The 14,040-nt window shown below is 36.3% G+C and overlaps 1 pseudogene across 1 annotated transcript; it reads left to right on the top strand.

The window, feature by feature from the left end:
- Nucleotides 1-3,428: 3,428 nt before the first annotated feature.
- Nucleotides 3,429-12,993, top strand: LOC309829381 (killer cell lectin-like receptor subfamily I member 1; annotated as a pseudogene). The gene is made up of 5 exons: nucleotides 3,429-3,645; nucleotides 4,952-5,050; nucleotides 11,770-11,921; nucleotides 12,196-12,369; nucleotides 12,829-12,993. The product of its transcript is annotated as a killer cell lectin-like receptor subfamily I member 1 (transcript).
- The last annotated feature ends 1,047 nt before the right edge of the window (nucleotides 12,994-14,040 follow it).

Here is a 14,040-nt window from a genome sequence, read left to right as displayed (position 1 = left end):
CGCCCGTCTCTGGAGCTGCTTTAAGCAGCGCTCTTAATCCCCTCTCCTCGCGCACCAGGAAACAAAGAGGCAAGAAAAAGTCTCTTGCCTCTTCGGCAGCTCCAGACTTTCCCGCACTCCCTCCCGGCCAGCCGTGGCGCACTAACCCCCTGCAGGCTGTGTTCACGCAGCCAACCCCAGTCCTCTCCCTGCTCCGACCGAAGCCCGAGCCTCAGCTCCCAGCCCCGCCCGCCCCGGCGGGTGAGCAGACAAGCCTCTCGGCCTGGTGAGTGCCGGTCGGCCCTGATCCTCTGTGCGGGAATCTCGCCGCTTTGCCCTCCGCACCCCTGTTGCTGCGCTCTCCTCCGCGGCCCCGAAGCTCCCCGCCTCCACCACCCGAGGTCTCCGCCCGCGAAGGGGCTTCCTAGTGTGTGGAAACTTTTCCTCCTTCACAGCTCCCTCCCAGAGGTCCAGGTACCGTCCCTATCCTTTTGTCTCTGTTTATTCTTTTTTCTTTTGCCCTACCCAGGTACGTGGGGGGTTTCTTGCCTTTTGGGAGGTCTGAGGTCTTCTGCCAGCGTTCAGTAGGTGTTCTGTAGGAGTTGTTCCACGTGTAGATGTATTTCTGATGTATCTGTGGGGAAGAAGGTGATCTCCGCGTCTTACTCTTCCGCCATCTTCCCGGAAGCCCCTACAAAATTTATTTTTAAATTTATTCTTCAAGTCACTGAGTATTACTTTTGTTTATTTCCTTCTCTCAAGAAGTTAAAAATGTATGTAACTTTTTAACACTACTTTCAACAATTAACTCAGAATGTATTAAATGATAGTTTAGGAAAAAATAATTTTTGTAAAATTATGTTACATGCTCATTTTGTAAACAATGTTGTGGAGTATGAACCCAGCTATCCCTTGAACTTTTTTGTTTCTTTGTCTTGGAATTTTTCTGTCGTTTTATTTTCCAACTATTTAGGCTCTTTTTTGAAATAACCCATCATTTTCACATGATTTTGAAATCTTTTATCAGTAGATGTTTTTATTATTTGGTTTTGATATTTACATACTGACAAATTATTTTCCAGAAGGGAAAGATTTAGATTAACCAAAAGTCCGTGTAAATGAATGCCTGTTTTCCTGCACTTTGTCCAACTCTGTGTGGTTGCATTTGGCTTATAAATATTTACTGATTCTGTAGGTGAAAATGTATATCATTAATATAGTAGTTTGTATTTCTTTGGTTAGTGATGAAATAAAAGTCTTTTAGTGTGATTATTATTGATAAAAATCTTTACATTAGCAAGAAAATGATGTTTCTATAATTTAACCTAACTCTCTTTCTTGTCTGTGTGTGACTAGAAAGTTATAACTATTTACTTATACTTTCTTTCCGTCGTTTATCAGTTTTATCATCTCATGGTTTACATTTAACATTTCAGTTTATCTGAAATTTTTTCAATTATATGTTGTGAAATTAGAGATCTAAGTCTATGTAATGCTTCAATTTGAACCAATATTCCACCTGATTCTATCGCTTTTAACATTTTCTAGATCAGCTTATTCAATTATTTATTTTCAAAAACAATAGTCATTTTCCTTCCTTTTCTGGTACAAAAAATAGTTTAATTGTTCTAAATATTTAAACAGCAACATTCTTACAATGCCAATTCCTCTTAAATATCATTTTTGCTGGTGCTAAATGAATTGGTCAAAACTTTCAGAAAACAATTTGAGGAAGTGTAAAAAATTCTTAATTTGAAAATAACTTTATCCCAGTTGTTTTGAGTTTACTCAGTAAATTTATAGAAGGGTAAATATAGAAAAGGCCCTATGTATAAAATTATTTATTATTCAATATTTTTAAATACTCAAATTTTCACCTTTAAATAGATTTTAACATATGTTCTTTAATTTTCAATAAAATTGAGAGCAGTGCAAACCTGCCAAAACTCTACCTACAAGTAACCACTAAAGACATAGCACGTTACAAATCTATTATTTTGCTTTACACATCAGTAATATTTGTTGGGCTTCCCCGGTGGCACAGTGGTTGAGAATCTGCCTGCCAATACAGGGAACACGGGTTCGAGCCCTGGTCTGGGAAGACCCCACATGCCGCAGAGCATCTGGGCCCGTGAGCTATAATTACTGAGCCTGTGCGTCTGGAGCCTGTGCTCCACAACAACAGAGGCTGCGATAGTGAGAGGCCTGCGCACCGCGATGAAGAGTGGCCCCCCCTTGCCACAACTAGAGAAAGCCCATGCACAGAAACAAAGACCCAACACAGCCATAAATAAATAAATAAATAAAAATTTAAAATAATATTTGTTATATTAAACAATGGTATACTAGGGTATAAATGTCTCATAACTTTAACAACTCCCTTAATTGTGAACCGTTCTCTTGACAACTTTTTGTTCTTTTGTTTTTCCAATTTAGCTTTTAGTAAATAAAACCAAAAACAGGTGCTACACAACTTTGAATATTTAAAAAATATTTTGTAAGATAAATTACTTAAAATAGAATTGCTGGTAAAAAGCCTGTATATTTTATGTTTTAATAACTATCGACAATTTTATACTCACAGTCATTTGCCAATTCAGAAAAGTATCAGTTATTTAGTGTTCTCACAGGTGAAAGTTGTTCTATTCGTTTCATTTGCTTTCTTTCTTTATTAATGAGATTGAATAAATTAAAAAAATTTTATACATTACCTTTTAATTTCTTTTGTTTATTTTTGGTGATTCATTGGCCTTGTCTCTTTAATTTAGATGGTCTGTGTGTCTGCCTCTGTGTGTGAGTATGTGCCTGTAGGTAAATATAATCTAGTTAAGTAGAAAAAAGACGTTAGGCTGGCAGATTGAGAGATACATGGTTATTGTACAAATGTAGACTCTACCCAGTTCTTGAAAGAGTTGGGGTTTTCCTCTATTAGTAAAGAATCTACTGAGTAATGGGTTATTTCAGTGATACAATAAACTTTATGCCAACCTGATTTGAAATAAAAACTTTAATATTAAATTTAAATAATCAACACTTTGTTAATGTAGTTGTGTTTTAGCCATAGTCTACACATTGTCAACATGATTCATTATACAGAGAATGTTGAGAGGGAAAAACATATCTACTCCTTAATCTGCTCCTTTCAAAACCGGATTCAAAGAGGAAATGAAATGTATAATCTCATTAAAGGGGAATAAAATTATTCTTCTGAATAAGGACTGCAAAGTTGGGAGAGAGATTTAGTCTCTCATTTCCTCCCTTTTTTACCCTTTTAATGTTATACCTAAATGTTTACTTGTACATCAGAATGAAGGCAATTTTCACTGTCTGAGCTGATACAGTCACCATGTAACTCTTTTCCTCACATTTCTCTATTGCATAGATATTAAAGAGAGACACAGAAAGATATCAAGATTGAGCTGAAACAATCTAAGTCTTTCCAAAAACTAATGTTTAAGAGTAAGCAAAACAAGGGTATTGTAAACAAGCAAGAGGTAACCTACACAGAACCAAAATTTTCCAAATCTCAACAGAAGCAAAAAATACCCAAGACAAACCAGAGAAGTGTCAAATCAAGTGAACAGCAAGTAAACTACACGGAACTGAAGTTTCCAAGGCCCTCTCACCTTCAGCACAGAAAACGGTTGTTTAGGAAAAAGAGAAAAGGTACAATATTATGTTATTTGCTAGATCTTGATTCTTGGGTTTAGAAGATTACTTCTCTCAAAACCACTATAAAATTGCCTCATTACACTAATTATCTGTCTTCAGCACTCTCCTTAATTATTTTAGGATATTACCATGGAATTGTTTGTCTCTTAAATAGTCCTTCACTATGTTCATTTCCTCTAAAATAGCATTGATTCAAATTCCTACAGAATTGCATTACTTGTAAGAACTACTGTGAAAATTCTATTCCTTTTTTTGTGTTATTTTAAAATTATTTTAAAATAATTCTTGATATTAGTCTTCAATTCAGTTCAATATAACTCAGTCCCACAACTATGTCTGAATTTGTTCTGTGGGCCTGCTCTGGACTTAGGGTACCTACAAAGATGAAGAAGCAATAACCACTTAGCTTCAAAGAACTAACAGAATTTGTTAGGGGAAAGACAGATTATAGAGAAAAAAAGTATTTTGGCGGTAGAGCTTACATGACTTCATGATTAACTGAAAGTTGGAGGTAAGGTGAGAAATGAGTAGAATAAGATAACAAGGTTTCTAGCTTAAGTGACTAAGTAGTTAATCATCTTACTCACCATTAAGAAAAATAATGTTTAATCCAGTACAAGTCAGATCATATATGGCATTGAATTGTCTCTTGATCACTTCAGAGGACAACGTCCATAATGAAATTAGATTTAAAAGGCTGGATCTTCCAGAAGAGGATGGAAATGGGTGGGAAAGACTCAGTAGGTAAGGTTGCAAATAGAGATGATGGGGGTGAAAAGTCTATCATAGAGAAAAGCAACATATAAGGCTCGAGTAGAGGAAGACTCAAGAAAGGTACATACGAAATGTATGTCCATTTCTGATAAGAAAGAACTGAAGTCAACAAGAAGCTAATAGGGAGGAAGTTTGGGTATCAAGGAACTAGGGTTCTCAATGTGGCTGAGAAATAGTTTTATTCAGGATGAACTCATTCAAGAATTAGAAAATGAATGGTTGCCCTCTAAGGGTGAAACACAATGGTCTTAAATTTTACATTTGATGACTTCTGGGAAACGATGGAACTTCATCATTGTTTCTGTTTTCTTTAGTGTTACACCACCGACCTACAGCATGGCAACTGGTGACTGGGAGTCTCGGGATCTTGTGTGTGGTCTGGATGACAACAGTGGGTGCCTCGCTTGCAAACTGTAAGTAATTAAGAAAATAATCTGTTTTTATTAAAATCAGTAACATAATACATTTCAATGATTTGCTTTCAAGACTGATTTTTACGTTGTCTTAATTATTTTATCCTATACAGAACTAATTACTACCATAATTTTTACCACAGTATTTTCTAGCAGAGAAGAACAAAACTGAAAAAGATCACCTGTTCCCACACTATCTTCTAAAAATGGTGGTGAGTATTCTCTCTGTTCAATCCACTTCTAATATTGATCATTGGAACTAAAGGGTTTGCCTTCCTGACAGCCACAAAACTTCGTGAATCATGATAGAAAAATGCTGTTTTATGGTATGGTCAATGTTTTATCAAGGAAATATTAATATTTATAATATTATATATATATAATATATTATATATTATATATATTATATATTATATTATATATATTATATATATTATATAATATAATATTAATAATAATAATATTGGGCAAAATAAGAAAGAAGACATAAGCGAATGTGAAAAAACCCAACGTATTATGTATAAAAGATAATTATTGTTTGCAATTTGATTATTATTATGAGAAAAATGGGATTTAAATTATATTAAGGTGGGGGGCGAGAGAAATGTGTGAAGGGGGTCAAAAAGGCAAAAAGAAAACAAATGAAAAGCAAGGGAGTTGTGTCTCATTAACACTTTTTTCTTTCTAGCTTTCTCTGATGGATATTATTCCTCTAACATATATGACATTACAAGCGTATAAATTTTACATTAATTTTTTTATACATCCAGATACAATAGCCATAATATAGAAAGCTGTTTTCGTTTTTAATTCTCTTTTTTTTCACTTAATGCGGGTTTATTCAAATCCTTATCAGTAAATTAAGCACTTAAAAAACAGCAGGGGTGGGGCACAGTGGGGGGGGGAAGAGGAGGAGAGGGAAAGAGAGAACTTTCCTAATTGAGTCTGTTTTTTCAGGAAGTCGGGATGGTTCCCCTCTGTCGTCTTTTCAGAGAAATATTTGCTTTTTCATGAACAGTGTAAGATTCTCAGCACAGATGCATTTACCAAGAAAAATATATCTTCCACACACAAAAACCAAAAGTGTAGGGTTCCTTTGTCATTGAGACTAAAGGCATTCCTCATGAGTATTCCTGATGAATAGTCCCTATAAGCAAATAAAAAAAAAAAAGAAAATGGAAGGAAATTAAAATAATGGAGTAAAAATATGGAAAGAACTAATTGAAAGTCTTATTAAAAATAAATTCTTTGAATAAAAAAGGGAAAATCTCAATAGATGCAATAAACAGGAGACTAGACCCAGCAGCTGTTAATTTTTTATTTAAATTAGTGATTGCTTTTCAAAACTTCTTGATGTCTCCCAGAAAAAAAATATTAATGCCAAATATTAGCTGTTCATATTGCTTGTTTTTCTTCAATTCACCTAATCTGAAAATAAAAAGCAATCAAATAGTAAATAATTAAGGAAATGCAACTTATGACCCCAGTGAGTTACCACTACACAACCATCCAAAATGGTTACAATTTGAAAGGCCTGACAGTAACAAGGACATGGAGTTAACTGTACTGGTGCAAATCCCCAACAATTTCACTCTTAAACATTTAAAAAAGAGACATGAAGAGATATGTCCACATAAGACATGTGCAAAAATGTTTATAGACAATTTATTTATAAAAACTAAAAATTATAAGCAATCCAAAAGTAAATCACCAGATGAATGGATTACAAATTGTGGGTTAGTCATATGATGGACAAGTCAGCAATGAAAAAGAATGAAATCCCTATACACACAACCTGAATAAAACTCAAAAACATTATGTTGAGTGACATAAGATGCAAACGAGTTGATATTGAAGGATTGTGTGTATACGAATTGCATACAAAAGTAAAAAATAATTTACAGTGATGTAAATCAGATCTGTGGTTGCTTGGGTAAAGCAGGTGTGGGGCATTAGTTGGGAATTGACATGAGTTAACTTTTGAGGTGATGGAAATATTCTAAATTTTAAATGGGGAGGAAGTTACAAAGGTATATTCATTCATCAAAACTCATCAAAGTGTGTACTTCAAAACAATGTAATTTATTGTGTGTAAATTATAACTCAACCAAGTGGATTTAAAAATAGCACAGGAAGACATAATTAAAAGCAGTGAAGCTAACTCTTCTTCCTCTCTTTAGTCCTATTCCTCAGAGGTAAATTCTCCCATAGCTTTGTTTTCTACTAATGTTTTCCTAGTCTTTCCATAGTCCTCGTTCTTTTTTATTTTTACTTCTTATTCCTTTACTACTACTTTAGTTGAATTTCTAGCTTTAAAAGTCAAGAGATGCAACTCAAGCTCTCATTCTCTCGTAGGAAGGAAGAGGTTCAGGGTTACAGTCGACAGGTGGCAGGGAACCAGAGTTGCTGCTCTAATTTCTACCTAAGGGATGGTGCTTAACAGCTCAGGCATCTAAGTTTATGTATTAGTGAAGTTCAGCTTCCCTTTTTCTCCTCATTAGATCCAGATGTCTAGATGGACACAATTTTTTTAATTTAAATTTTAGTTTTACATCTAGGTTTCTGATAAAACAGCGGAAATCATCAAGGGCCAAAAATGGAGAGAAAGCTTGAAACGAGAGAAGCATTCTGACTCTGAAGTTACCACTCTCTGGGGTTATTTCCAGTTTTAATAACTGTACAGTCTGGATTGAACCGCTACAACAGAGACAGAGAATGAGGCTTTCACTTAGCTTGAGCAAAAGAGTTAAAAATTAGTTTCTCATGTAAAGCTTGAGGATATTAAAACAGTTTTTTCTATATTAGCTCAAGTTCTAGTTGACTATACAGACCTTTCTGTAATTTCTTAGGCAGACTCACTTAGAATTTAAGGTTACATTCCCTGTGTGATCCTGGGTTGGTAGGACCCCAAATCATCACAGAGAAAGTACATGCAGATCATCCATCTAAGAAAAGGACACTAGCTCAGGTCCAGATGATTGTCATATATAAAAATTAATTTAAAATACCAAATTGCATAGGGAAAAAGTCATAACAGTACTTAGCTGAGATAACAAAGAAATTAGACGCTAATACATCCAGGTAATTGAAGTATCAGATACGGAATGAAAATTAGATGTCTTTCAAATATGTAAAGCCTTGAAAAGTGGAATTAAAGACACAAAAACTGATATGGAAAGTACAAAAGGACCAAACACAAACTTAGTCTTTTCCTGGATGTTTTAAGAAACAGAGCCTGAGGCAAGGAATAAAGTAATAAAGTTTTATTTGGGAGAGAAAAAATCAGGTCATTGAGGGTGTGTAAACAGTGGGAAAATAAAAACTGAAGTAAAAAAATAATATGTTATGATTCTGGTTATTATTTCATAATGAGCAGCAAAATATCACAGCAAATTGCTCAGAAGTATGTTTCTGTTCTGCATACTAAATTGCTTTTGAATGATTGCAAAAGGAACCCATGCAGTTGAATAATTAATGGGAGAAAGAAAGAAAAAAAAATAACAATATGTAGGCTGAGGGTGGAAGCAAGATATGAATGAGAGAAAATCTTAAAGAAGAAATTTAAAGTATAATTAATATATGAAAAGATGCTCACTTTCACGGGCAATTAGAAAAAATTGTAATTAAATAATGGTACATTATTTCAAATTTCAAAGATTAGTATAGATTTTTTAAAAAATGAAAATTTTTAAAAGTTAGAAAAATGAGCAGATTAAAGGAAGACTCATACACTGTTGGTGAAATTGTGATGAGCAAAAGCAAACATATGCCTTCTCTGTTATACTCTTTACTATTTACCTCAAAGAGAATTTTTTGAGCTATAATTGACATGCAACATTATATTAGTTTAAGGGGTACAATATAATGATTTGACACTTGTATATATTCTGAAATGATCATCAAAATAAGTCTAGTTAAAATCCATCACCATATATTGTTATAATTTTTTTTCTTTTGATGAGGACTGTTTTTTTTAATAAGAGGACTACTTTATTTTTAAATTTTATTTATTTATTTTTGGCTGTGTTGGATTTTCGTTGCTGCGTGCGGGCTTTCTCTAGGTGCAGCGAGCGGGGGCTACTGTTTGCTGTGGTGCGTGGGCTTCTCAATGTGGTGGCTTTTCTTGTTGCAGAGCGTGGGCTCTAGGCATTCGGGCTTCAGTAGTTGTGGCGCACGGGCTCTAGAGCACAGGTTCAGTAGTTGCGGTGCACAGGCTTAGTTGCTCCGAGGCATGTGGGATCTTCCCGAGGCATGTGGGATCTTCCCGGGCCAGGGCTGGAACCCGTGTCCCCTGCTTTGGCAGGCGGATTCTTAACCACTGCGCCACCAGGGAAGTCCTGATGAGGACTTTTAAGATCTACTCTCTTATCAACTTTCAAATATACAACATGGTATTATTACCTATAGTCACCACACTTTAGCTCCCCAGAATTTATTTATTTTACAACTGGAAATTTGTACATTTTGACCATTTTCACCTACTTCCCTCACCACCACACCTCACCTCTGGCAACCACAAATCTGTCTGTTTCTATGACTTTTTTTTAGATTCCATATAAGTAAAATCATAGTGTATTTGTCTGACTTAGTACAATGCCCTCAAGGTCCACCCATTTTGTTGCAAATGGAAGATTTCCTTCTTTTTATGGCTGAGAGTTGGGAGCCTCTGTGCTTCCTGTTCCTGTATATCTGTTTCCTTCTTTAGGTTTGGGAAGTTTTCAGCCATAATTTCTTCAAATACACTTTTCATCCCCTTTTTTCTCTCTTCTCCTTCTGGAACCCCTATTATGTGTACGTTGGCATGCTTTATATTATCCCATAGATCTCATACGTTGCTTTTGTTTTTCTTTCCTTGTCTTTCTGTCTGCTGTTCTGATTGGGTGATTTCCATTTTTCTATCTTCTAGATCACTTATTCATTCTTCTGTGTCATTTAGTTGGCTATTCATTGCTTTGAGATTGCTTTTTTTTTTTTGCGGTACGCAGGCCTCTCACTGTTGTGGCCTCTCCCGTTGCGGAGCACAGGCTCCGGACGCGCAGGCTCAGTGGCCATGGCTCACGGGCCCAGCCGCTCCGCAGCATGTGGGATCTTCCCGGACCCGGGCATGAACCCATGTCCCGTGCATCGGCAGGCAGACTCTCAACCACTGCGCCACCAGGGAAGCCCCGAGATTGCTTTTTATCCAGTAATGGAGTTATCTATTTTTGATTGGCTCTTCTTTGTAGTTTCTAGTTCCTTGTTACAGTGATCTGCATTTCTGTTGACAATCTTTCTTAATTCAGTTAGCGTTTTTATTACCACCTTCTTGAACTTGGGGTCTGGTAGGCTGGTGAGCTCTGTTTTATTTTGTTCTTTCAGGGGATTTCTCTTGCTCTTTTGGTTGGGAGTAGTTCCTCTGCCCTTAGATTTCACTTAAATTTCTATGACTCTATGAATTTAGGGGAAACAGTTGTCTATTGTGGTCTTGAAGGCGTGTTTTTATGTGGGAGCATTCCCGTGGAGGCTGTGTGTATTCAGTGTCTTTGGTGTGAGAGCTGCCAGCCACTTCTTTCCTCAGGGTGTGCTAGCCACGATCACCTTGATAGAGACTGTCATTGGCATTGGAGGATCAAATGCTCGTGCAGGGTGTGAGGAGGGACTTCCTCTCTGTTCAGTGGCCATCATTGCCCTGCCAGGTGCTGGATCTGCTCCCCAGCTGTGGTGTGGAGTGAGCAGGGCTGCGGTGTTTGCCCCTTCGGATTGAGAAGTGTGGTGATGAGGCAGCCACCAGTGCAAGGCTCTGTCCACCTGACTGTTGGCAAACCAACATGTGCACACTCCTTATGAGTAGCATCTAGGCTTCTCCAACCTTTCTGTCTGTCCCAGCAGTTTTCCCAGCAGGCAAGAGGGCTTGTCTCCTTTGTGCAGGACCCAGGACTAGGATGCCTAGATTGTGGCTCACCCTGCTCGCTCCTCAGGTTGAGAGTCCTTTTTTTTTTTTTTTTCCAGATCCCACCCAGGGGTGCAGGTCCCGAGCCAATGTCTTTTTTTCCCATCCTACCCAGTTATAGGTTTCTTGCAACTTTGGTTGTGTAGTTCTGCTAGTTTCCAGTTAGCTTTCCATGAGAACTGTTCCACATGTAGATGTATTTTTGATGTGTTTGTGGGGGGAGATGAGTTCCACATTCTCCTACTCCACTGCCTTGATCCCCTTCCCTAACTGTATGTTTTTGATGATTATAAAAAAGATTATTAAAATATGCAAATTGCATATGTTTATTAAACAGTTGAAGTATAAGTTTTTATGAAATTAGTTACTGAATTTTATTCCATATATTTAAAATAATTAACAATAAAAATTTCTGACAAAAGTGCAATAGTTCATTAATTGCTTTTTGTGTTCATATGATTATATATTTTTTAGCCTTTTCAATATGCATATATAATTTTTATTTATTTATTTATTTGCGGTACGCGGGCCTCTCACTGTTGTGGCCTCTCCCGTTGCAGAGCACAGGCTCCGGACGCGCAGGCTCAGCGGCCATGGCTCACGGGCCCAGCCGCTCCGCGGCATGTGGGATCTTCCCGGACCAGGGCACGAACCCGTGTTCCCTGCATCGGCAGGCGGACCCTCAACAACTGCGCCACCAGGGAAGCCCTGCATATATAATTTTAATCACATCAAACAATTGTATAATATTATTTGGAATGCATTTTCCTTGCGGGTAAAATTTTATAACAAATTTTTAGTAGAAAAATTCAAAACATGAGCTAAATATTAATTATTGTTAACTATGGTTTGTGTAAAACTTGCCCAGAAATGTTACAAAAAATGCTTGTTTTGCTTTCTATCTAATATCCATCTGTAAAACAAACACAAAGATATAGTAATTGTGTTAGTAGTAGTTATTCATAGTACAGAGTACACATTAAATATGTTTACATTTTCTAGAATGTTCCTGTGATCTTTGTTCAACCCACTGGATTGGATTTGGAAATAGCTCTTATCTTCTTTCCAATAAATCCAAAACCCGGGCGGAGAGCCATGCTGCCTGTGCAGAGCTGAATTCTCACCTTCTAAAGATCGGTATCAAGGAAGAGCTGGTAGGGCAGACACTTCTGTTTTTTTTGTTATACTATAACTATATCTGGTTTCAAAGCATTAGTGATTGACACCATAATTTGGGAAAACTGAAGGTTCTCAAAAGTGTATGATATTTTCTTACTTTGACTCAATTTTCTTAGGGAGAAACTCCACTTTTTGAACATTTAATGCTAGAAGAAAACCACATTAACAAATGAGATACCTTGAGAAAAAATCTTATTAATACTAAGTGGATGTGGTGCAAGCCCTTGGGAGAACTTTAACCAATAACAGTTGAGCCAGAAAGGAGTGGATTATAATATGCACACATTTCTGGTTTATGATTTCTTTTCCCAATTGGAAATTTTATCCATGCTTGAAATGAAAGGCTGGATAGGTCTCAAAATCAATGAAACCAATAAATCCTGGTTAAGGGAAGATGGCGTCACAGTAACTGAAAGCCTGAAAGTATAGTGTTTTGATAACTGAACTTTTCTGAGAGTATATGACAATTCGTGTGTATGTGCATGTATGTGTGTGTGCGTTATGTGTGTAGGGCACAGAAAGAGCAACCAAGAAAAAGGAAATCATTACGGTTTTTGAGGATCAGTCTGTGGGATTTAATTGGGGGAAAATTTCCAGTTCTTTCTAAATAATATCACCTTTAGGGCCTTTACTTTTTTAACTTTACTGGACTCTTAGGAGAAACTTATGCATAGTTTTAGGCAAGCTGATAAATCCATAAACTTCTATCATTGGCTTATAATTCTACTTAAATAAACAGGATAGGATTAGATACTGTTCGGTATTTTGTGTTAAGCTTAATATTTTGTAATTAAAGACTGTCAATCTTCAGGGTTTAATTCTTGTTTTGATTAGTTTGTTCCTTTATTGTTTCTCATTTTGTTTGTCCTTTCTAATTTTAAGCTTGAGATAAAATTGGCATTTGCGGATATCACACCTTGCTTTACAATTTTTTTTTACAGATTCTTGGAAATGGAGAACCATGGTTGTCCATATATCGAAGGAAATTATGTTTATGCTTGTAACTGTTCATCTGGGAAAACTTACGTCTGTGAGTTTAATATATAGCAGCTGTTTTCCTAATACATGTTGTGATTGAATCCTAATTAATTAAAGAAGTACAAAATATTCTGTTGCCTTTATAAAATTTTACAAATTATTGTTAAAGTTTTTTTTTTTTTACTGCACTCACAATACTTTAGTTAAATTTTCAACTTTTAAATGTATTCGAAGTGAGGAAAATTCACCACCCACAAATTCTTTGGGAGTGAGTGTTCTCCCTATGAGAGCTCATATTAATATTAATTTATTAAATAAAGTTAGCAAACTGTTTGTTTTAACATCTTTATAGGAGTATAATTGCTTTACAATGGTGTGTTAGTTTCTGCTTTATAACAAAGTGAATCAGTTATACATATACATATATCCCCATATCTCTTCCCTCTTGTGTCTCCCTCCCTCCCACCCTCCCTATCCCACCCCTCTAGGTGGTCACAAAGCACCGAGCTGATCTCCCTGTGCTATGCGGCTGCTTCCCACTAGCTATCTATTTTACATTTGGTAGTGTATATATGTCAGTGCTACTCTCTCACTTCGTCCCAGCTTACCCTCCCCCCTCCCCGTGTCCTCAAGTCCATTCTGTAGTAGGTCTGCGTCTTTATTCCCATCCTACCCCTAGGTTTTTCATGACCTTTTTTTTAAATTTTTAGATTCCATATATATGTGTTAGCATACGGTATTTGTTTTTCTCTTTCTGACTTACTTCACTCTGTATGACAGACTCTAGGTCCATCCACCTCACTACAAATAACTCAATTTCGTTTCTTTTTATGGCTGAGTAATATTCCATTGTATATACATGCCACATCTTCTTTATCCATTCATCTATTGATGGACACTTAGATTGCTTCCATGCCTTGGCTATTGTAATAGTGCTGCTATGAACATTGGGTTCATATGTCTTTTCGAATAATGTTTTTCTCTGGATATATGCCCAGGGGTGAGATTGCTAAATCATATGGTAACTCTATTTTTAGTTTTTTTAAGAACGTCCATACTATTCTCCATAGTGGCTACATCAATTTACATTCCCACCAGAAGTGTAGGAGAATTCCC

This window comes from Grampus griseus, assembly GCF_964374135.1.
Source record: "Grampus griseus genome assembly, chromosome: 11".
Taxonomy (NCBI): domain Eukaryota; kingdom Metazoa; phylum Chordata; class Mammalia; order Artiodactyla; family Delphinidae; genus Grampus; species Grampus griseus.
This window is presented reverse-complemented; position numbering and strand designations above follow the sequence as displayed.